Source organism: Lacerta agilis, chromosome 5 (genome assembly GCF_009819535.1).
Source record: "Lacerta agilis isolate rLacAgi1 chromosome 5, rLacAgi1.pri, whole genome shotgun sequence".
Lineage (NCBI taxonomy): Eukaryota > Metazoa > Chordata > Lepidosauria > Squamata > Lacertidae > Lacerta > Lacerta agilis.
Window position 1 is genome coordinate 81,305,253 of NC_046316.1, and position 25,323 is coordinate 81,330,575.

Genomic DNA, 25,323 nt, shown 5'->3' on the forward strand with positions numbered 1-25,323 from the left:
GTCATTTTCACAGAAACGTAGAATTGGAAGGGATCCCGAGGGTCATGGAGTCCAACTCCACTGCAGTGCAGGAATCTCAGAAGCAATGAAGGTGGCTTCTCTTTCCTTGTCTTCCTTACTCAAGGTAGGTGGCACTCAGAATCAGTTAAGCTAGATAATTTTAAACATTGTTAAAGAGAGCCCTGCTGGGCTTGGGGTGTCCTGCTAAGAGGGCTCTTGACACAAGCCCGATTGGTGCTATGTTGAGAATATACTTGAAAAGGATGGGGCAATTGGTCAGCAGCACAGTAAGGCCTGGATCACACATCTATGCACATCAGTTGGATTTCCAGCACTTAATTGCTCTACACTTGGGTTGCAAACTTATACACACATACACTGTATGGGAATATGAAGCTAATGAGCCTGACTTATGAGTAAATAGGCATAGGGCTGTGCTGTAGATACACTGCCTGTGTGCTTGCTTCTGCAACCTATTGCTTTTTGTGCTTGAGCAATAATTACTCTGTATATTTGGACATAGATGACTAGAAAGGTAACAAGATTTCTTCTGTGTTCTCTTCCACATATGATATTTCCTTGAACCTTTCACTGTTTAGGGAAGCGGTAGTGTGAAACAATATATTTCCAGCTGCCTGGGGAAGAAACAATTCTTTCTTTTTTCACTTTTGGCTAAAAAGAAACTATTTTCCTCCTTTGTATCTAAATGTGTGTTTTTAATACATACAGAAATTTAGCCAAGTTAGCAAAAACACGGCGTTAAGTTGACTGCTGTTGGTTGATTAAAACCTAGAGCAGGCATCCCCAAACTCAGCCCTCCAGATGTTTTGGGACTACAATTCCAATCATCCCTGACCACTGGTCCTGTTAGCTAGGGATGATGGGAGTTGTAGTCCCAAAACATCTAGAGGGCCGAGTTTGGGGATGCCTGACCTAGAGTTTCCCCAAATATTTACCCCAAGCAATATTTACCCCATGATTAAAGGTTGTAGCATTTAGGATTTTTTAGTTTATAGAAAATGCGAGGAAGAGGTGGCATGATCAAAGTTTATAAAATTATGCATGGCATAGAGAAAGTGGCTAGAGAAAACTTTCTCTCTTTCTGTCTCAGTCCTTACACTAGAATTCGTGCACATCCAACGAAGCTAAATGTTGAAAAACTCAGGGCAGACAAAGGAAAGTACATATTCATGCAGTGCATAGTTAAACTGTGGAACTCAGTCCCACAGGAAACAGAGACGACGGATGGCTTGAAAAGAGGATTAGGCCAATTCATGGAGGATAAGACTTATCAGTAGCTGCTAGTCACAATGGCTATGCTCTGGCTCCACAGCTAAAGGTAGTATGCTTCTGAATACCAATTGCTAGAATGGGGAGGGTGCTATTGTCCTGCTCAAGTCCTACAAAAGACTTCAAAAGAATTACTGCCAATCAGAATAGATAGCAAGGGGCCAATAGTCTCTAGTTCAGGACAGAGTTAGTATGTGAAAGGGTTAAGAACAACAGACTTCTAAATTGCTAAAGTAGGCTCAGTGATGTCACACCGCTCTTCTCCTGAGAGCGAAGATATTTCTTGTTCTCTCTCTCTCTCTCTTGTTGCATGTGACGGAGGCAGACACCCCTCACCTTAGCTCTCTGTCCCAGACATATGTCTGAGCCTGCCCTTGTGGTACTTTTCAACCAAGTACATTTACCAGAAATTTACCGTTGCTGCTAGGAACAATGCATGACTGTAAGTAAAGTATATTTTAAACTTCCTTCAATGTGTGGTGTGCTCCTGTGCAGGAGAGGTAAAGGGAGCCAACCGCTTCAAGTAGCTGGAGCGTATTAAAATAAGGCTTAAAAGCCTATTCCTACACTTCACTAAATCTGCCTAATGATGGGATTTAAACTCTGCTACTGTGGCTCTTGGGATGCGGGTGGCGCTGTGGGTTAAACCACAGAGCCTAGGGCTTGCTGATCAGAAGGTCGGCGGTTCAAATCCCCACGACGGGGTTAGCTCCCGTTGCTCGGTCCCAGCTCCTGCCCACCTAGCAGTTAGAAAGCACGTCAAAGTGCAAGTAGATAAATAGGTACCGCTCCAGCAGGAAGGTAAACGGCGTTTCCGTGCGCTGCTCTGGTTCACCAGAAGCGGCTTTGTCATGCTGGCCACATGACCTGGAAGCTGTACGCTGGCTCCCTCAGCCACTAAAGCGAGATGAGCGCTGCAACCCGGAGTCGTCCACGACTGGACCTAATGGTCAGGGGTCCCTTTACCTTTACTGTGACTCTTTATGCACAAGCCCTGTGTTCCTAAAAAAAAACAAGCACCAGCCATTTCTTCTTTTGTTTCCTAACACACACACACACACGGGTCTGTAGAGGACTAGATATAATTAATAGATCCTCTTACCAATGCTCATCAATATTGTTATCTTTCAACAGGGCTAGGATTGGACTTTAAATCAGGGACTGTCCTCTATAAAGCAGGATATAAGACCACCCGAACAAAGACCTATTGAATAGGCCTGTTTCCAACCACAGTGACCAACCAGATGCCTGTGGGAAGCTCAAAAGGCAGGCAGGAGCACAGACGCCATCTCCTGCTGTTGCTCCCCAACAACTGGAATTCAGTGACACACTGCCTTTGATCCTGGATACAGCAGATGGCCATCACAACTAGCAGCCAATAGCCATAAGGTTGAGCTCTTCATCCATAGCCAAGTGGTCGAATTCTTACTTCCAATGTGGGAGGCCTAGTCCAGTGTGCTACTGACGGTGCTTTTGGAGGATGGGGGCACATGCCATAGCTTACTGTTTGAACATAGCTTTCTCTGCACGAGGTTTAGCCCCTGGTACCTGCTATTTTTAAGCAAGGATCTCAGACAGCAGGGCTGGTGGGGACTACATTGGAGAGTCACCGCAGATAGCAGCAGCAGGAATAATGAGCCAGTGATCTGGCTCAGTTTAAGTGCATTCAGAGTTTTAAGCCGTGTGGCTTCAAAGAGCACCGAAAGACACCAATTTCATAACTTCAGCAGTGACATTTAAAACATCTGGATGGGTTTCAATTGAGTGCTTTATAATTAAACCATGTCTGTCTTTTTCCGCTCAGAAGCATCCCACTGCGGGGACACAGAAAACTCAAAGATGTATAACGCTCCCTATGGCCAAATGTTACATTTTCCACTCATCCACTAATTACCTTCTTGCCCACTGAACACAGCAAATGCCACAAACACTTTGTTGAGGGAATTTATTAAACATTGGGGGGGGGGAGGGGAAGGCTGTACAGATTTATTTATTTTTTTCCTGGAGAATAATAATAATAATAATAATAATAATAATAATAATAATAATAATAATAATTTATTATTTGTACCCTGCCCATCTGGCTGGGTTTCCCCAGCCACTCTGGGCGGCTTCCAACAGATATTAGGATACATTAAAATTTTGTTCATTTCTGTTTTTGCAAATTGTTTCCAAAGATGGTGCCCAACCCACAGGGTTCTTTTCCTTGATGGTGATGATTTGCATTTAGTAGACCAATAAGTGAGGCCACATCTTCACCATGCATTTAAAGCACTAAGATTCCACTTGAACTGTCATGGAATCCTGGGAACTGTAGTTTATTAAGGGTGCTTAAGAGTTGTTAGGAGGCCACTATTCCCCCCACAGAGCTACAATTCCCAGAATTCCCTGGGAAGAGGGATTTGATTGATAAACCACTCTCCAAACAACTGTCAGCACCCTCAGCAAACTACAGGATACAAAAATATGTATTTTTTAAAATGAAAAAAACTCTGAAAAATGCAAGTTTTATGAAAAAATTGCATGAGTTTAAAAAGAAATGGAAGGATTGATGCAGAAATAGGAATAAATGGGCTTATGAGTGGATAAACACAAAATTTGTACAATGACAACCAAAAGCTTAAGAAAAACACTTTGTCAGCCCATGGCCCCCCCCCAATAGCCCAAGAAGAGACAAGAAAACCATCTCTTTGTGAATTCTGATTGGCTTTTTCCATTCTCACTGTCATTAATCAAAAGTCTACCACCTACTGCTGTGATGCCAGACATTATTAGGAAGGGTTGTTTGTACCACAACAACATTCTTCATTAGGGAAAATTAAACTAAAACAGCAATCATATTACAGATAGAGAGAAAGAGAAACATGTTTACAGGCACAAAACATTTCCTGCATTATTCATATTCAGCGAAGTTTCAATTTGTTGCCATGGCGGCACTTAAAGTCATCCTGGCTACTAGCTTGACTTGTATGAGCTTCTGGATATGTGCAATTGGTTTGACTTACCTATGCATATATCAAAGGGCCCCGAAATAGCCTGCAGACTAGTTGCATTCTGGCTGACCTCCCACCCAACCCATCTTCTGTCCCCAGGGATACCCATCGTCTGCACTACTGTCTGCTAGACAGGAGGAGAGCTGAACATTGCTTATGGTAAGCTGAACCATGTACAGAATTCAGAAAGGCAGCTACACCTGGTGACTGGATGGTGCAGGAAGAATGTGCACATGGGACGGTGGGAGACGGAAAGAGAGACAGAGAGAGATGCAGGGCTATTTTAGTCACTGGTGACACTGGCAGCTGACCCTCAGCTGGCTGGAGCAGATGGTCTTTGTACTAAGAAGACACAGTGAAGGCTGGTTGCTGCTAAAGCCGCATCTGTGGAACGAGTTACGTCATGGCCTTGCTAAAAAAGGAATTAAATGGCAGAGAGAAACGAGCACAGAGGCTTGTTCCTCTCGTGCTCATGGAAGTAGCTTCTTTCCTGTTAGCTGCCAGTGGGAAACGAATGAGCTTTTCATAGAATCATAGAATCACAGGATTGTAGAGTGGGAAGGGACCCTGAGGGTCATCTAGTCCCACCCCCTGCAGTGCAGGAATCTCAACTAGATCATCCATGGCAGATAGCCATCCAACGTTTGCTTAGGAACCTCTAAGGAAGGAGAGTCTAATACATCTCGTAGGAGTCTGTTCCACTGTTGGAGAGTTCTTCCAGATGTTTGTGACTTCAAAAATTGGACATACTTTTCGCAACCAGTCCTGCCTCTCTAAGATCTTGTTGGCTACTAAATTGATCAATAGGACAGGAACCAGCACAGTATGGAGGAGCAACTCCTTCTCTCTTCCTTGCTTTCCCCTTGAACCACTTCTGCAGACTTTGGAATGACAGGAAGTTGGAATGCAGGAACAGAGGAAGCTGCCTTATGCCACCTCACACAATTGGTGCATCTAGGCCAGTATTGTCTACACTGTCTGGCAGCAGCTCTCCAGGATTGTAGATTGGGCAGATGGAGATGCCAGGGTTGAACCTGAGACTTCCTGCATGCAAAGCAGGCGTTGTGCCACTGAGCTTAAGACTCTTCCTGGAAAAAGCATTATATAGTCAGAGTCTGAGCCCAGAAACAAGTCTCAGAATTATTAGCTGCTGTCTGCCCTGGATTTCTTGCTCACATTAGCACACCCTTGGAGAAAGAGTTGCCTTAAGTAGTAGGGACTCCTGTTGGTACCAGCCTGAGATCAGCATATTATGCTGCCTTACACTGGCTCAGGCCATTGGTCTACCTGGCTTAGTGCTGACTACTCTGACTGGCAGCCAGGACTCAACCTGGTCCATCACATCACCTCTTACCTGATCTTTTTAAGAAGGCCAGGAATTATACCTGAGACCTTCTGCATGCAAAGTCCCCTGCTGCTGCCTTCTTTACTGATCTAGACGCAAGGCCCTTTCCAACAAAATGTGAAGCCAAACAATTTAGCCAGCTGGGGCCAGTGTCGGAACACTGTGGTCTTAGGCAGTTGCTGGGCCAAGCACCCTGACAGAGTCCACCACTGATTATGAGGGTGGGTGAAGTTATTTGTTTGCTTAATTATTTCACTAGTTAGTCACTTGAAGTCTCTAAGAAACTTCCAAAAAATAAAAATAAAAAAATAAGATCCAAAGGTATTGCATAAAAACAGACAATACATTCCAAAAGCCATAAAACAGTCCCGGCAGCAGTAGAAAACTTCAGCAGGAGAAAACATCCCATTAACAAACAGAACAGTTAACATAATCTGTCAAACACCTGGGACAAGAGATGTGTGGTTTTTTCCTGGTGCCAGAATGGTGGTGCTGGGTGGACCTCACTTGGGAGAGCATTCTGCAAACAGAGAGACACAACTGAAAAAGCCCTCTCACTTGTCACTACCTTCCGACCTACCTTTTATAGGTCAGAACCAGAACTTTCAATTGGGCTCAGAAATGTACAGGCAGCCCGTGTTTGCCCTAGGAGCCCCTTCAAAACTCCAGTGTCTGATGATTGTTGGGTGATGGGGTTGTGGAGATGCCATCTTAATTTCCCACAATGCATCCAGCATAACATCACCTATGTTGAAGCACAGTGGGGAAATTAAATTGTGGACCCATTTCCAGTTAAAAGGATCTGTGCTCAGTGGGTCTACTCTGCATAAAACTTAGTTGGCTACCAACCAATAACCTCTTTAATAAACCATTAAAAAAACAACAACACAGCCCCAAACCCTAATGTTTCCCAACTGATCTTTTCCAACTAGATCAAAGTTCTCTAGCCCCCAGTGCATCATGCCAATCAGAGTCTTATGAATCATTGAGGTATCAAGCACAACGTTTGGTAGGCTTGCCATACATCAGGAAAATTCCTGACATGTCGTCATTTTCGGGTGTAAAAATGGCATTAGTGGGGAAATTTGTCAAATTGGCAAAATGTCAAGGAAAACCTGGATGTATGATGGAAAAAGCTTAAAATCACTATTTTGCGGTGAGGTTTCCCCAGGGTGTCAGGAATTTTACTTTTTGAAATATGGGAACCCTTTACATTTGGGTAAGCACACCTCTCCCAGGTAACACACGCTATTAATATTTCCAGGCAGAGGAAGGATAGAAATGCAAATGCCTAAACTCTAGCACAGTGTTTGCCTTCCCCAGCCAGCAATCAATCAACCTGGGTAATGCCATGTTGCGCAGATATCAGTTACAAGTGACTGACTTTGCATACTCAATCTCAGAAATGACATTTTGCACTTTGGAAAAGGGCATGAGGCAGGACAGTGCACTGAAAACTGGCTTATACCAAGTCAGTCCATTGGTCCATCTAGCACAGTACTGTCTTCACCAGAGATAGGCAAAAAATGAAAGGCACAAATACAGGATGGGTGACACCTGGCTTGAGAGCAGTACATGTGAAAAGGATCTAGGAGTCTTGGTAGACCACAAACTTGACATGAGTCAACAGTGTGATGCAGCAGCTAAAAATGCCAATGCAATTCTGGGCTGCATCAATAGGAGTATAGCGTCTAGATCAAGGGAAGTAATAGTACCACTATATTCTGCTCTGGTCAGACCTCACCTGGAGTACTGTGTCCAGTTCTGGGCACCACAGTTCAAGAAGGATACTGACAAGCTGGAACGTGTCCAGAGGAGGGCAACCAAAATGGTCAAAGGCCTGGAAACAATGCCTTATGAGGAACGGCTTAGGGAGCTGGGTATGTTTAGCCTGGAGAAGAGAAGGTTAAGGGGTGATATGATAGCCATGTTCAAATATATAAAAGGATGTCATATAGAGGAGGGTGAAAGGTTGTTTTCTGCTGCTCCAGAGAAGCGGACACGGAGCAATGGATTCAAACTACAAGAAAGAAGATTCCACCTAAACATTAGGAAGAACCTCCTGACAGTGAGAGCTGTTTGGCAGTGGAATTTGCTACCAAGGAGTGTGGTGGAGTCTCCTTCTTTGGAGGTCTTTAAGCAGAGGCTTGACAGCCTTCTGTCAGGAATGCTTTGATGGTGTTTCCTGCTTGGCAGGGGGTTGGCAGGCCCTTGTGGTCTCTTCCAACTCTATGATTCTATGATTCTATGAACACTGTGCCCTTCTGATGTTGGCAAGGATGAGCCAAGGTTGAAGCAGAATTGTCTCAGGTGGTGAGCATGGGGTGCCCTTTGGATCCCCATTCTCCTCATTCCTGGGTAGACTGGGCAGGTTGGCCAGCCAATGGGGGCAAGAGATTCTGGGTGAGGTCTCTTGGAAAATGTCTTTGCCAATCCTGCCCTTTGCCCCAGCAGCTATAAATACCGCTTAAACAAGTTGCAAGAAATTATTTTTAAAGTCTGCGCTCAAGCTGTCATAGCAAACCACAGCAGCGGCCCAGCCATTCTAGACTTCCTTGGCCAGAATGCCTCACTCTGAGAAAGGAGCCCTGCTTTGGCACTTTCTCAGAGTGAGGCTCAGACAGGGTGGAGCATGAAATACATGGGGGAATAGGGTGGAGGAAGCAGGTGCTGCTGTCATCACTGCAAAACGGAAGAGGTGGTGGGAAGAAAAGGAGGAGGATGTGGGCTGGTTGCACCCACCCTAGTTGTAGGGCTACAACATCCATCAGTCCTAGCCAGGGATGATGGGAGTTGTAGTTATTTAGAGGGCACCATGTTGCCTACTTCTGGGCCACACTCACTGGCAACAACTTTCCAGGGTTCCACACACCTCTCCTGCCTCTGACCTAGATGCCAATGGATGAACCCTGGACCTTCTGAGTGCAAAGAATCCATATGATTTACCTCTGAAAATAAGGCATGTATACATTGAGGCATGCAGTATTGCCCATGAATGGACACATGTTGGCAAAATGCTGAGTCATTTTCTGTTCCAGAACATCCATCCCTAGGGCTCTAGTATAACATGTTAGGGGCTCTGGCAGCGTTGCACTTCAATGTGTGCCCTCTTGGAGCTATTCCACAGGTTTTTGCTCTTGCTCTTCGTCTGGAAAAATCTCAACCTGCTGAGGCAGTTTCTGCTTCCTCTGTTTGGTCAGCTTTTCTAATGTAGGCAAAGGCATGACATCAGCTGTGCAATTCAATATGTCTTCAATAAAATTACATGAGTCAAGCTTCAGCTACCAACCACTAGAGAAAATGTGGAATGCCTGCTTCGGTAGGATACTCATCCACTCATTATCCACTCTTAGGTGCATCAGCCATGTAATTTGATTCTGCACTTAATATTTTGATGGCCATCAAATCACTGATTTGCTGCATAAGAAATTCCATCCTAAATGGGTTTTTTATATCAAGGAATCTAAAATTCAAAGTCTGGGATGAATATAATAGTCTAGCCTAGTCCAGTACTGTTGACTCTAACTCGCTGCAGCTCTAGGGGGGCTGTGTGTCTTAATTTATGGAGCACAGTCCTCTGTTTGAAGGACTGCCTCATAGTAAAGTGAGTTAAAAGATTTTGAAAAACCACAGGGGTCTTGCAGTTGCTTATTTGACAACCCAGAAAGCAGACTGTGCAGGCACACAGTCACAGTCTCCCCCAATCCATCAAGGCGTATTATATTCCCATTAAATTATAGAAATTATTTCCAAATCTGCATCTATACTTACAGATTTGCATGTGGCCTTTCAATGCAAATCGGTGTCTTCTTTTTGGAGAGCAGTCCTCCATAGCCTCAAGCAGAGATAGTTTTAACTAGAAATGTTAGCAACTGAGCATGGAACATTCGGCATGCCAAACAGCAGGACCAGCCCTAGGTATTTTGCTGCTTGAAGCTGAGCAGCAAATAGGACCTGCTCCCCACAAGTCAAGGTGCATAATACCTAAGAGCAGTCAAGTTATTTTGGCGCCTGAGTCAGAAAATCTCACAAGTGCCCAGGGTCGGTCCACCCATGAGGCAAGGTGAGGTAACAGCCTTGAGCGACAGAAGCCCATGAGGTGGTGCATTGGTGGCAGACCAGTTTCCTGCAAGATCTCATGGAGCACACAATATCAGATGCAGCGCAGCAGTGCACCCCCATTTTGCCTCAAGCAGCAAAATGGGATGCACTCAAATTACAATAATAATGAAGTCCCAAATTAGCTGCCTTGAAGTGGCCATTTCCATCTCCCTAATAGCAGGGCCGGCCCTCCTACCAGGAAGCTTTGGCTCCTCTCCCCTGCAGTGCCTCTTTTGTGCTGCTTGCTCAAGTTAATGCTGAAATTGTTATTTTTTTCATTTTCAGCAAAGGCAGGTTTGAATTGTGACATCTTTCATTTTCAGACCTTTTGTCACAGATCACCTAGATAAGAGGTTTGTTTTCTTCCTTCCTTAATAAAAGTTCCTCCTTTCAGTAGCCTCCCAGCATTTCCTATGATGATTTAACACAAAGAACACAGCTGAGACTCTCCAAGCGGCAAGCACATTTGTCTTTCAAATGCGATTTTTGTTCCCTCCCCGCAAATGAACTACACCTTACTTCTGTGAGCTGTGTGGTCTGATTAATGCAAGATCAAGGTCTCCCACTGGTTATACAGCTATGAAGGATTGCAGCTCGCTGCTCCACTTCTCTGTTTTCCTTGGCCCATTGATCAAAGCAAGGGGCCAGAGAAAGCAGGCGATTTCATGAGCCAAAGTAAGGCAGGATGAAAGAATATGAAAGGAACGTGAACATCCTGCAATTGTGTGCAAATGCTGGAAATGTAAAAAGCACAATACAGAATGCAGAACTCAGCTTCCTAAGACTATAGACTTCCTATTTCTTTCCTTTTGTTCATGGACCGTCAGCCCTGCTCCCTACCTGTCTCAAATGCTTCTGCCAGACTGGAATGTGGTCTTCAACTGTGATACTGTCTGCCTGGGTGGAGGATGGAAAGGAGTGTGTGTGTGTGTGTGTGTGTGTACAACCTCTAACTTTTGCATGCCTAGAATGTATCCTATTGTATAAAGAAAAGATCCTCATCCTTTCCTCAGCCCACCAATGACAGGTGGCCCCCAGAAACTTCCCCATGAATAAATATGGCCCTCAGGCTCCCATGCTTGATATCAACGCTTCTAGCCACAGCATTTATTTATTTTTGCCCACAGAGTAAAGTATGCTGATTTACAAACCATTATTCAAAACCTAATTTCTGTTGGGCTAAACAGAATTCTAGATCCCCTGCCAGTATTTAGCCTAGATCTGTATTATTCCCATGCACCTCTGCATAGATTTCTTTTCTTTTCAGCAATGCCACATTGTCCCCCAGCACCTCTATGCACTGACACATTAATTCCACAATCCTGTTTATCCCAGCAATCATCCACTTTCCTGCTAGGGTTGTAAAAAACCTGCCTGACTCTGTAATTTTGTAGATGTAAATGAATTAAAATGAGTAGGTGCGGGGTGGGGTGGGGGTGGGATCCTTGCTTGAGTCATGCCACTGCAATACCTGCTTCTTTCTTAACAGCCTGTCCCGTTGACTTAATTTATAGTATTATAGAGCTCAGTAAATTATTGATATAATCACATAAAAGGAGAAGAAAACAGGAGCCACGTGATCTGCTTAGAGTCCTTCCGACAGGATTCCCCACTCGCTGTTTTTATTTTCTACAAATGCTGGGGGGGGGGGAGATCCAGCGGCGACGCTCTATTCCAGAGACTTTATGAAGCACAAAATAAGAGGCAGGTTAAGGGACAGCAGGGACCCACCTAACACCCTGGTTTAGGGCTGCAACGAAAAACCACATAGCTGAGTGGCAGGCAAGGAGACAGACCAGCTACGAAAATTGTAGCAGCAAGCTGGCTGCCACTATCAGTTGTGCCTCAGCCTTCATGAATTAGTAATCGTTTACGAGGCTGTGATGTTTCTAACGCTGACTCATTTCCCTCCCCTTCTCAGCCACCATGGCGTAAAATAGTAGTAGCTTCTGCTGGAGCGATTACTCAGAGAGCAGAACCAAATCAGTTGCTGGTCTGGACCGCTGCAGACTGCAGCTGGAAGCAGAGGACTCTTAATATATCTGTAAGTGGGGGCCTGCAAAAAATCTGTTAATATATCTGCAAGTGCAGCCTCCAACAAAATGTTGCTGCCCAGGATCCCACTCCATTCCCCTCGCCAGCCACATTTTCCATGCCCCCTTCCCATCAGTCACTCAGCATTCTGTGGCCACTGAGCATGCTCAGTTCTCACTGGGTTGCTTTGTGGCCCAGCCCATCAACATTCCCCTTTAAGGTTTTTCCCTCAAAGAACATTGTATGCACCTGCAAACATCTCCCAAGCCTGCTGATACATTTCTCTTGTGAATGGATGGTGCTATTTTGGCAACATAAGGTTCAACATAAGGTTCCCAGTAGTAATGTACGGAAGTGAGAGCTGGACCATAAAGAAGGCTGATCGCCGAAGAATTGATGCTTTTGAATTATGGTGCTGGAGGAGACTCTTGAGAGTCCCATGGACTGCAAGAAGATCAAACCTATCCATTCTCAAGGAAATCAGCCCTGAGTGCTCACTAGAAGGACATATCCTGAAGCTGAGAATCCAATACTTTGGCCACCTCATGAGAAGAGAAGACTCCCTGGAAAAGACCCTGGTGTTGGGAAAGATGGAGGGCACAAGGAGAAGGGGACGACAGAGGATGAGATGGTTGGACAGTGTTCTCGAAGCTACCAACATGAGTTTGGCCAAACTGCGAGAGGCAATGAAGGATAGGCGTGCCTGGCGTGCTCTGGTCCATGGGGTCATGAAGAGTCGGACACGACTGAACGACTGAACAACAACAAGGTTCAGGGAATAAATATGCTGTTGGTAAACTGGGGTGACCATCCTCTTTGTGTTTCTGCATGTGAGCATCCAGAAACATCAGCTTGGCCTGATGGGAATTGTAGTCCAAAACCCTCCAGAGGGCCCTATTCTGAGGAAGTCCATTCTAATCATTTGTTTCTACTCTCAGTGGCTCAAGGTGCATGCAGTGAGATGAGGTGGTAGACTTGTAAATTGGTAGAATGTACTCCAGCACTTCAGAATGCAGGTGGTGGTTCCACATTTCTGAATGCTAGTTATGGTAGAATCATAGAATTGAAGGGACCATGAGGGTCATCTAGTCCAACCCCCTGCAATGCAGGAATCTTTGGCCCAATGTGGGACTCAAACTCATTACCCTGAGATTAAGAGTCTCCCGCTCTACCAACTGAGGGGATCTGCACTTGCAAAATTGCGTAGTAAAGTAATGAGAAAGCTGAGATTCCATATATTCTAGGTGTGCTTGTTTTTAAGCATGCATGGAAGCATGTTATTTGAAGGAGTTTTAAAATACGCAGTTGATCAAATATGGCATGCCAACCAGATGTCTGAGGTTTATTGGGGTTTTTTGAAAACAGCATCCGTGCCTTAAAAGAAATCCTAAGGTAAACAGTGAAAGTGCAACATAAGAATACACAGTCAGCGGTCTAAAGCATAGAATATGATTTAACCTAGACAAGGGGGGGGGGTGTGCCTGTGAAAGTTCAGGTCCCTGCCCCCTTCTTATTCATGTAATCAATAAAGCAGTACCAATCAGCTGGAAATGAGTCTGTCACCTAGCTGGTATCTGAAGAAGTGTGCATGCACACGAAAGCTTACACCAAGAACAAACTTAGTTGGTCTCTAAGGTGCTACTGGACAATTTTTTAATTTTTAAACTATATTTTGACTGCATCAGACTAACACGGCTACCTACCTGAATCTAGAACCTAGCTAGCTGTATTTTGTTGGTCAATTGCCAAACCCTATTAAGCCAATTTGATAAGGATGTCCCTTCCAAATCTTTCCAAAACTGGGCCGTAACAAATCCAGCTCTTAGGAATACACAACCAATAAGAGGGATGTGGTTATCACCTCAGGATTTTGAAGGCATGGCAAGCACAGCTCCAGGATAGAAGTAAGGCAAGAGACCCATGAGTGGGGACCCTTACTCAGCAAGAGGCAGAGAATGCAGAAGCTGAAGAGATGCTTCCCATTTGGTCCTTCTCTGGCTCTCAACCTTCTCCTGCCTACTCCACTGTTTCTCAGAAGGCTTTTGCTGCTTCCAGGAGATGAAAGGTACAGGTGTCTGGAGTTCCTTGCTCCATAAAAGTACCTGAAATGAGTTACGGGCAAGATAACCGGTACTGTTGGTTGTAGACAAATGCTCCCTCTTGGTGGCTGCTCAAGAGAGGTCTGGAAGACCTCAAGTGTGAGCAGACAAAATGGTTCTGCTTGTGTGTCTGCTTCTGAGAAGCTATGGGATGCATTGGTGGGCGATAAGAGAAAGGACAGATCAGGCAGGAAGTGGAAAGGAAAGAGGTAGCCAATGACTTCTGCTGGAGAATATCACTCCCATTGCACCACACTGTTGTTGTTGGGTGGCAGCAACGAAAGCATCAGAAGGCGTAGCTATGTCAGTTTTCTCAAGCTCCAGTGGCTTTGCATGAAAGTTCAAGCATATGTACCAGGCTGTACCATGGCAGCATTCAATAATATTACGGTCAGTGGCACTGAGCCTCTTGCCAGTAGGGCCAGCCCAAGAAGATGCCTGAAAAGGGGTCTGGGTACAGCAATAAGAACCAAAGGCTCAGATTGCTGTAAAAGCTTTTGTCAAGCTTCTGGTCACAAGCCGTATTTTGGAAGAGCGGTGAAAAAACAAACATGCAGGGCCGTTTCATCCATAGGGGCTAGTGGCACAACGCGCCAGGGCGCTGGGCCCCCCAGGGGCGCCCCCGCGAGCCCACTGGCATACTGGCCACCCCCCTCCCCAACCCGCCCCCGCCCCCCACGGGCGAGCTGTTGGCCGGGCGCTTGCGCGCCAGCGGTGCAGCCGCTGCGCTGCGAGCCGCCCGCCCTCGCCTCCCATCCCAGGAGCACTGGAAGGGCGCGCAGAGCCCCGCGCCGCTCCAGCGCCATGCCCCTCATCCCCCGCTCACCCCCCCAGGGGTGGCAAGCGCGGGAGGCGGCGGAGAGGCGGCACCCCCGGAGGAGGACTCGCTCCAGAGATCCTGGCATCAAACTCGTCCGGAACGGCGCCTCCCAACTCAGGGCCGCTTTGCCGCACGGGTGAACTTTTCTGCGGGGAGTGAAAGGCGGCACAGTAAAAGCAATGGTTCGCAGGGAAGGCAGCCGCGCGCCGCGCGTCCCTTAGGGGAACCTAAGAGCTGGCCGCCCTCGCCTCCCGTCCCGGGAGCACTGGAAGGGCGCGCAGAGCCCCGCGCCGCTCCAGCGCCACGCCCCTCATCCCCCTCTCACCCACCCACCCTCCCAAGGGGCGGCAAGCGTGGGAGGGAGGCGGCGGAGAGGCGGCACGCTGGGGGCACCGGAGGGATTGCCGTGCTGCGGTGGCCGATCTCCTTAAGACGGCCCTGCAAACATGTATGCATCATCCTCACTCCTCGCCCCCCCCCATGCAGAGAGCTCATGTCATAAGCATTGTGGGAGTCATTTTCAAAAAATAAATAAATTGGCAGCCATTTGTTGTTTACTGGAATAAAACCAATTTAGCAGAAATGATGTCCTTAGAAATGCTCTAATGTAGCCTATGCCCACATTAAGTACGGGGAAAATGGAAATCACAGAATTGTTATTTTCCGTTCTGGGTTTTTTGGGTTTTTTTTGTTATCTTTTAATTGACAACGTATAAATTATAGGCTAAAAAGCACTTGTATTGGATACTGATCCTACACTTGTTCTGCATTTGGAAATGTGCCAGAGATCACTTTAAAGAGTGGTGCTCATGTTTTGGCCAAAGCTCAAAGATGGCATTTTAGAATGCTTAAAACAATGACCATTTCACGTAATTTTCTCTCCCACTTTGAGCCTTGTCAGGACTGATACTGACATGCATTTAAGACACTGGTTTTATGAATCACATCAGCAATTCATAAATAGATACAGACTTTAGATGAACCTTCCCCAACCAGGTGCCTGCTAGACATTTTGGAGAACAACTCTCAGTAGCCCCAGCCAGTTGTGGTTCATCTGGCTAGGGGCAAGTTGGGGGGGAAAGCTGCTTTAGACTGTGTGCAATTTGAGGAGAGAAATCCAGCTTCTTCCTCTTTTGCATAACATCATAAATATTTACAGAGAGCCCCTGAGAGCTTGAGATGAAAGCCTAAATAAATTAAATCAAAACTTCAGAGAGAAAAGGATGTTACGCAATTACGTTTTCAGATCAACTTTGAAGGCCATAAGCCTAGAGAAACACTTCAGGCCCTTCTTAGACAATGCATGTCTCCCACAAGACACCACAACTTTGACAGGTATGTGAGCTGATGCAGCAACTGGTGGGTGGATACTCGGTCTAAGGTTTTTTTAAATTATTGCTTCTTTCTTGCCTGGGCAATTTGCCTTTCTTGGCTTGCTAATACTAGATTTGTTGACACCACAGAGGCTCTTAGGGAACTCCATTATAACAAGTCAAATTATTTGCCCAACTGGTCCTGTATTGTAGACTCTAATCTGCAGCAGGAACTCAAGCAAAGGTTTTTCATACCACCTGCCACTTCTAATTGAAGACTGAACTTGGGAACGTCTGCATGAAAGACACACACACACGTGTTTTGCTACTCAATGATGGAGCTACTTACAAATTTGGACTCCAGTTCTGGTTCCAACCAGGGATATGGAGCAGAGGAGATTGAGAGGAGATATGATAGCCATCTTCAAATATCTAAAGGGCTGTCACATGGAAGGTGGAGAAAGCTTGTTTTCTCCTGCTCAGGAGGGTAGGGGACCCAAACCAATGGCTTAACATTACTAGAAAGGAGATTCTGACTAAATATCAGGAAGAACTTTCTGACAGCAAGAGCTGTTCGACAGTGGAACTGTCGGGAGGTGATGGACTCTTCTTCCTTGGAGGTTTTAAAGCAGAGGTTGGATGGCCATCTGTCATGGGTGCTTTAGTTGAGATTACTGCATTGCAGGGGGTTAGACTAGATTACCCTTGGGATCCCTTTCAATTCTACAGCTCTAAGATTCTGTGACTCTTAAGTAGAAGGGTGTTGTACAATTTATGCTCCACATGTTGCAGCTGTAGCAATCCGCTTTTGTCAGAAGTTCCAAGTTGTGTGAATAAAATATGTATGTTGTATTAAAAATGTATGCCAGTAGAATCTATGGCATTGGTCCTTCCATGTGACTTTGGGCTTCTGACATTACAGGAACAGCATGAAGGGAAATAAGCACAGCAGCAGCTCCCATTGCTAGCAGTTTTAGGGTCACAAGGGACCCTGAGACCCAGGAGGAATTCAAACCTCTTTGCTAGATCATCATTTGGGTAAGGCAGCTCATATTCTTCAATCTGACCGAGACCCAGTGTGCCTCTCTGAGAGTGCTGCAGCTTCGTCCAGATTTTTAAAAGGGTTCTGAGATCATACCAATTCATACAGGCTAATTCATGCAAAAAAGTGCTTAAAAAAATAGTTAAAAGAATGCTGCATTGGTTTTTTGTTCAAATTCACATTGCTTTTAAGATGAATTTGCTGCCTTGATCATGAAAAAGTGATATATATCCAAAATGTCGCTGACACATTGCATGCCATTTAAAATTAATGAGACCGTTGCTCTTTTTTTCTTCTTTGAGAAAATTCAAAAACAGACCATATTATGAGTGGAATATAGTGCCACTGACAACAACCTGGAACTTACTGGTAAATCGCTATAGATAATTATTGATAAATGGCTTTATTTCGATAGCTAACCTTTCCTCGGCCAATACTGTGTTTTAACTACATATAATGGTGGGAGAAGGTTTCCTAGTAATTAAGTTCCTTTAGAGTTCTGGAGTAGGTCCAGAGGGTAGGGCTTGCTCCTACCATGCAAATGTCCTCAATTTGCCTTAACAAAATAAAATTAAATTAAAAAAATAAATAAAAAATTGCCTTGTTTGAATTAGCATTTGCTAAGTTTGTAAGATCATAAGCAGAATCTTTGCTGCAAGAAGCAAAAGATATGTGCAGCCCAGAGTTTTGTATCCCACAGTGGTCAACCAGCTGCCTTCAGAAAGTCTGCAAAAACAAAGTAAGAAGCCGACAGCTCTCCCATGTTCTTGCTGCCTAACAGCAGTCATGCTGCCTCTGGGTGTTAATAGTAACTGATGTTCTGGTGAGATTGCTTCAGGGACCCCCTTGTTAGAGGGGCAGAGAGAGGACCTATTTTACTGCCCAGATACAACTATGTTAAACTCCCAGGTTTCTCCTCTTGGGGGCTAGTGATCTGCTGCCTCATTTTGTTGCACATCACATGTGTCATGCCTAACGTCTATTGATAGACCTATTATCTAATCCCCTTTCTAAGTCAGCACCAAAGGCACAGCCTCCCATTTGGCAGAAGTAGTCCACCAGGGACTCAAACCAGCATCTGCAGAAGACATATATCACTTGCTCATCAGATGGCTCCACCAATGAAGGTGTCTGAGCATAGCTTGCCACTGTCTGCTTGTGTTTACATTTCAGCTAAGATTGAGTGGCAGACCTTTTGCCCAAGCCACTTAAAACTGTAGCTCTTCAAGTACACATAGGCTTATCACAGGAGGTGGAATGGCCAAACAGAACATGAGACTAGCCTGTGGTACAGAGGAATGCTCAGCATGAACTGCCTGGTGCAGGAATCCAAAAACCTTGAATGGCAGAAATTGGAAATAAACAGTAGCAGATCCCACACAGTTACTATCCCAATACTTAACTATTCTTCTAAAACATTCAGTATCAATACAGTATATATTCTGGCTCTATGGTACAGTTATGATAATTGGAACTTCAGCACCTAGGACAGCACCTCTGCATTTTGATATCCTACCCTACCATTCATCCATTCATCTGGGCACACACATGCATCTTTTACATCACTGCTACTAGCTTTGATTTAACATAAGCCCAAAGCAAGGGGTTTCTGCCTATGCTCAACTCCTGACATATGACATATTTGATGTTAACAACATTTTATTGTCTCTGATAAACTAAATTTAGATGTTCTGCTCCCAGCAGAGGAACACTATGAAGCTGCCTTTTACCAAATCATTGACTCGTCTAGATCAGTACTAGGGATGGGTAAGCTATGGCTCAGGCCCAGCCAGAATAGCCAATGGTCAGGAATGATGGAAGCTATAGTTCAACAACAGCTGGAGGGGCCACAAGCTTTCCATTTATGGACCATGCTGATTGGCAGCTGCAGTTCTTTGGGTCTGCAGGCAAGGATCTTTCCTTACCCTATCTAGAGGTGCTAGTGCTGAACATGGGACCTTCTGCATATGCCCTGCCATTGAACAACAACCCTTCTCCTAAATGCTGAGCAGATTTCTGACCACTTTGTGCCTCCATGTCATTCCATGTCCATAGCTAAGCACTATGCCATAGTTAAGTATGTATTGTAGTTATTGCGCTACTGTATTTTGGCTGTTTTCTGTGAACCACTTAGAGAACAAATGTGTTAGTGGAATACGCAGTATATAAATAAACTGACTAAGGGTATGGGCAGTGGAGGTTAAGGAGCATAGGAGAGCCTGAGTGCTTCAATAACTGAAGATGCAAAAAAAGAGAGAAAATTTAAAATGGGTTAGGGCTTAAATCAAGATGCACGTTTCTGAAAAATGCCTGAAGTGGAAATGCAATGGAGGGACATAGAGGCACAAGTGCAGGAGAACATATTCACTGATGCAAGTGAGCATGGAAGAATGGAGTGCCATAAAACCCCAGATAAATGGCACTGCATTTACGGTGTTTTAAACAAGCACAAATAAAGAAATGTGATTTGATCGGAAGGGGAGCCACGCACCATACACTGGAGGCAACATCACTAAACAAATCACTAATTCCAAAAGCAAAGCAACAACACACAGCAATTAGAGGCACTGCCAATACAGTAATAGGGGACAGAAATGTAAATCGAAAGAACTGCCTTGTCTACTAGATGACAGAAATGGTGCTGATAATCTGGAAAGTGACATCTAGGTTATATGATGCAACATAAGAATGAGAAGCCTTGCTGTGTCAGACCAAAGCTCTGCCAGCCAGCAATTTGATTCCAGTTGTGCCTAACCAGATGCCTCCAGGAAGGTTGCAAGCAGGGCGTGAAGACATCAGTCCTCCTTTGCTGTTTCAGAGTTTATGTTGTTAAGAGGTATGCTGCCTCTAAACATGGAGTCTTAATTTGCCTATCATGTTCATATTCTCCATGAGTTTGTTTCACCCTTTTAAAAAGCCATCTGAGCCAGATAGCCAAAATGGTGCCTTCCAAATGGTACTGGACTCCAACTCTCATCAGCCCCAGGCAGTCAGGGATGATGGGAATTGTAGTCCACCAACATCTGGAGGGAACCACATTGGCTATCCCTGACCTAAGCTTTTGACTATTGCAAGTTCTTTGGTAATATATTCAGAAAGGTAATTATGTGTGAAGCCATGCATACATGTGGTTGTTATCATGTGCACCCCCTGAGGAGTGTGTGGAGGGTGGTAACAGAAGAACAGGCACTTTCAGTAGTGGCTCCCGGATTGTGGAATGCTCTTCCCAGAGAGATGTGCCTAGTGCCATCCTTAGGAACCAACCAAAGACATTCCTGACTCTCCTTACATTCCACATATTAGGCTCTTAATTGGGGTCACATGGTATGAAGATACCCTAGCCTACATAGGTGTTCATCTTTTAGCAGGCTGGGGTAGGATTTGCCCTTTTTTTATATTATTGCAGAACGAGCACTTTTAGTTAATGATGTTCTTTTATCTTTTTGATGTATTCTACATTTTGTGTTACGAATGCTTTTGCCGTTGTAAGCCCCTTTGAGACCTTATGTAGTAAGCAATGCATAAATGCAATAAATTAATAACTAAGGCTTTCTGTGTGAAAACCATATTGTATAAAAAGGCCCCCCATTTGCCTTTTTTAGTTTACCCCAGAGGTAGATCTGGCCCTCACTTCTAAGTGAAGCAGTCACAAGCACATTTGCTGGGTGGCTTATAAGAGTGCTGGTGAGACAGTAAGTAAAATCCATTTTAAACAATAGGTTGTAGCAAATTGGACATACAACTGAGGGTACCCTCAAGCAGAGCTGCAGCCAATCCCAGTTCCCTTACTATTGTATCTATGTAGCACACAGACTTGCAAACATACATCACCACAGTAATATATTACATTGCTGCATGTATTTGCAATATCTTTTACAGCCAGCAAGTGAAAGATACTTCTGAACCGCCACTAGCTTCATGCCAGAGAAGATGAGTTCAGCAGGTGAGGGTTTTTCATCCACAACAGTTGTGTCGTGGAAGGTCCTGCACCTGTTCATCCTATCCATGCCATACAGCTCTGAAAGGCATAGGAGCCAATTTGGGGTTAGGGATTGGAATAAGGCAGATCAACTGGGATAGCCAAGTGAGACATGATAGTTGGGGCCAATATAATCACTCTACGCAACCGTAAAGAGCCAGGTTAGGATGTAGAGGTTAGGATCTAAACCCCACTCAGCCATGAAGCTCACTGGGTGACCTTGGACTAGTCATTGCCTCTCAGGCTAACCTACCTCACAGGGTTGTTGTGGGGACTGAGGACTGGGGGAGAACCATGCATACTACCTTGAGAAAAGAAAGGTGGAATATAAATGAAATACACAAAATAAATATAAATGAGATACTTAAAATGTAAACCCTGTGTGGTCACACTTCAATCATAGCATTGTAGAGTTGGAAGGGACCTCCAAGGGCTATCTAGTCCAACCCCCTACAATGCAGGAATCTTGATTAAAGCATCCATGACAGATGGCCACCCGACCTCTGCTTTAAAACCTCCAAAGGAAGAAGAGTCTATATTCAAAACATTTATTCTGGAGTTCTGTTAATGGGACTCTTCTGGAGCAAACTACAGGAGGTTTCACAAATCTATCAGTACCACCATAAAGGCTTTCTTGGATAGGGAAGAGTCTTTTGTTCCCTTTTTTGCTTTGAGTATCTGTAGCTGATTTTGGCAAGAGGACCCTCAACTCCTTTAACAACAACAGCTTGTATAATAGCAATGGTAGATACAGTACAGTCCTTTCCAACATCAGACCTGTCCAATAATCTAGAAGATAGATCTAATGGATTGAGCCCAGATACCTGCAATCTTCTGTCTTTTGCTTATTTATCTCTCCCCAACCCCAACTCTTTTCCTCTCAATATATTGATGATTTTGCCATCATCTACATTCTCTGCTTCCATCTGCCCTAGCATTCCTTACTTTTGCTCTTTTTCAGTTTGTTTCATAATCTGATACATAGAAGGATTTTGGGGTGGGGTGGGGATGACAGAGACACATGAAGGATGCATTATTTCTGTGTGATCCATCTGTGTTTATCCGTTCACTCCACTGTCTCTCACTCTCAGTTTCTATTAATCTTCAGCTCATCAGTCTTAAATCCCTCGTGCCCTCTGATTCGTTTACGATGCAGGCCAGCAACAATTTAAAACAACAACACCCACCCTCTGAGGTGACTCCTCTGAGATCCCTCGAGTTAAGATGTTAGGTAGACCTCAAAATTATGCCCCTACTTTTTGGATATGGGCCGTGAAAGAAAGTGGGTTTACAACTTGAAATCAAAGGAGCATGTCCCTGCCTGCTGTGCATGTGTTTGCATGGGGGGGGGGGGTAGCCGGAAAGACACTTGGGGGAAGAACAGTGGCAAACCTCTCCAGCGAATTCCTCTCCATTGCCCAGAGGGAGGAAACACCATTGCAACCCTCCCCGCCACCTTTCCTGCTGACAGCATATTATCATCTACTTTCACGAACGCCAGAGACGGTGTATATGAAGCCATCATAGCCCCTTTCTCCCTTCAGTTATGAAACAGGAATAACAACAACACCACCACCCTAAACGGAGCTGGCGAGACTGAACAGCAACTTGGGGAAACCCCAGCTGGAATCAAATTTTCACCTCTGCTGCTAGGATTAGGCAATGCGCTCTGCTTCAAAGCACATCCTTTTTCCTGCAACACGGGATATATAATAAAAACTACACCTCACAAAGTGGTTGCAATTATCATGGTGAGAGATAATATAACTAAAGCGATTTGTATATTCGGGGCGGGGGACGACGACACAAATGCTAAGCATTGCTGCTGCTTCTAATGGTGATGTTAAGTACAGAAGCACCCTCGATTGTCCATTGAATGAGCCTCTGCCCATGAGTGGAGTTTTAAAGAGCAGAGGACAGAAGGAAGAGATTGCCAGGAGTCCCCTGCAAGTGAGGAAGGAGTCGGACTAAATCCCCTTCTAACCCATGGGTGGAGTGTGTGCGGCGCTCCTCTTACCCCTTCGCCCCAGTGAAACTCCTCCCATTCCTCAAACATCAAGAAAGTACTTATAAAAGACCCTCCCTGGAACCCACATGGGAGACATCCCAAGCAAGGGAAGGGAGCTGAAGGTGGCTCCTGCTTCCTCTTTCATACTTTCCCTCTTCTCCATCATCCAAGGAGTAAGGGGATGTAGCAGAACCCTGGGCTGCCCAAACAGGCAGCTACTCAACTCTCGGGGGTCCGCATCCCGTAGGGAACTCTGCACCACGCCTCAATTCAATGGTGGTGTCCCTTTGGGCGTCCCAAATTTGGAATGAGGGAAAGGGCAAAAATAAAACTAATACTAATAGGGTGGGTGCATCACCTTTAATCTTTCTTTCTTTCTTTCTTTCTTTCTTTCTTTCTTTCTTTCTTTCTTTCTTTCTTTCTTTCTTTCTTTCTTTCTTTCTCTCCCTATGTCTGCCCACCCCCCTCCCCACCCCCATTAATCGCCTTAACAGGCTCTCTGCGGGAGAGAAGAGCCGGATGGAGGGCGTAAAATGGAAGCTGAGAGAAAAGCCCCATCGCTTACCCCGCGCGGATGCTGCTGGATGAGCTCAGGGCTGGAGAGGCGGCGGTGGTGGCGGCGAGGGTGGTCCAGGAGCTGCGCGGGGTCCCGGTGGAGGATGCCGGAGGAGGCTGGTGCTGAGGGAGGGGGCTGGCTGCACCTGCCGCTCCAGGATCTCCGCGGCTTCCCTCCCTGGAGAGACCCAAGCGGGGGTGGAGGGGGTGGGGGGAGGATGGTGAGAGGCCGGCTGTCGCTCAGATGCACAGAATCCACCCCCTCCCCTCTCTCCCCGGCTGCCAATCAAGCCCGGGGTGGGAGGATCCAGCTGGGATGGAGGAGGAGGGAGCGGGGCTAACTCCCGAGTTGTTCCAAGGAGAGGAGAGGCTGCTGCAGGCTTTTGAGGCGAGCGCCTCTGATGCCCTGCGCAGGGGCGCTGGCAGGAGACCTCCGGGACGCGGCGCTGCTTTCAGAACCAAGGACAGCTCCCGCGGGCTGCTGGCTTGCAGACAGGAGGCCAGCGGATAGCTGCAGCCCTCAATTATTCAGCGCTTCTTTCTCTCTTTCTTTCTTTCTCTCTTTCTCTCTCCTCCTCCCTCCCGTGTCCACGTGATCCACTCAGCAGCACCAGCAGCAGGAGCTGCGAAGACAACCATCCTCCCCCACCACGTGTTAGTCAGACAGCGTTAACGTGGCCCCCACGGAAATAGCCCCACCACACCCTGGAGCCAGCGGGCCCTCTCTTACCCCTGGCCAACCTCTCGCTTTGTGCTGGAATTAATAGGGTAATCTTGTCTGTGTGGAAGCCAGGCGGTTTCTCTCTGCGTGCATGTGCTAATACTTTGACAAGGAGCCACCGATCCATTCCTATGAAGTGTTTTCTCTACACCTGCTGATTGCCCTCTCCTCGCCCCACATTCCTCCTGCCCAATGATGGCTTGATAGCATAAGAAAAGTTGGAGAGGGGCCTTGAAGAACATCTAGTCCAACCCCCGCCTTCATGCTTTCTGAAGCCAGCGTTGAGAGCATCACCAACCAAGTGGTGCAGTTAGGGAAGGTTAGACTCTGGACTTAATCCTTTGGAGAATAAGGTGGGCACTTGTCTTTAAATGGAAATGTGTGTTACTTCACTTTCTTCAATTGGTCGTAAGTGCTGCCACTGCTCCATTCTTCTGATGGTGCTGTGATGCCATTCCATGTTACACATCACTGCCCTGGGACCAAATGATGAAGGGTCGGTTACAAATAAGTAAATAAATAAATAATATGAATGATCAGCCCCAAAGTCCTACCTGGATGTTACCACTGTTCTCAATAGATGGCTGTCCAGTCTCTGCTTGAATATCTTGACCAGAGGCAGAGTGGGAACCCCACCAATCCTCTAGTTATAGAATCAAGGGAAAGTAGCAGGGAAACATAAAGTAAAAAATATATCTCCCTTCCGTGCATACACACAGTGTCTTCTTCTGGCAGCCATCCACAGAGCAGCTGGAAGTTAACTTGTGATGCAGTCTTTGCTGGAAAGGTGTGGGAATTAGGAATATAGGAGGCTGTGTTTTGCAGAGTCCGATCATTGGCGCATCTAGTGCAGTATTGTCTACTCTACACTGACTTGCAGTAGCTCCCCAGGGCTTCCAGACATCTTCAAATATCTTAAGGGCTGTCACAGGGAGGAGGGAGCATGCTTGTTTTCTCCTGCCCGGCTTCAAGTTGCAAGAAAGGAGATTCCGACTAAACATTCGGAAAAACTTTCTGACAGTA

At 45.7% G+C, this 25,323-nt stretch overlaps 1 protein-coding gene across 1 annotated transcript in view; it reads right to left on the reverse strand.

The window, feature by feature from the left end:
- Positions 1–23,900, reverse strand: part of SLC7A14 (solute carrier family 7 member 14) — a 49,387-nt gene extending 25,487 nt beyond the window's left edge. Inside the window, exon 1 of the mRNA XM_033150648.1 lies at positions 23,590–23,900. The gene's annotated coding sequence lies outside the window, so the exon portion shown is untranslated. The remainder of the gene's footprint in view (positions 1–23,589) is intronic.
- Positions 23,901–25,323: the final 1,423 nt, after the last annotated feature.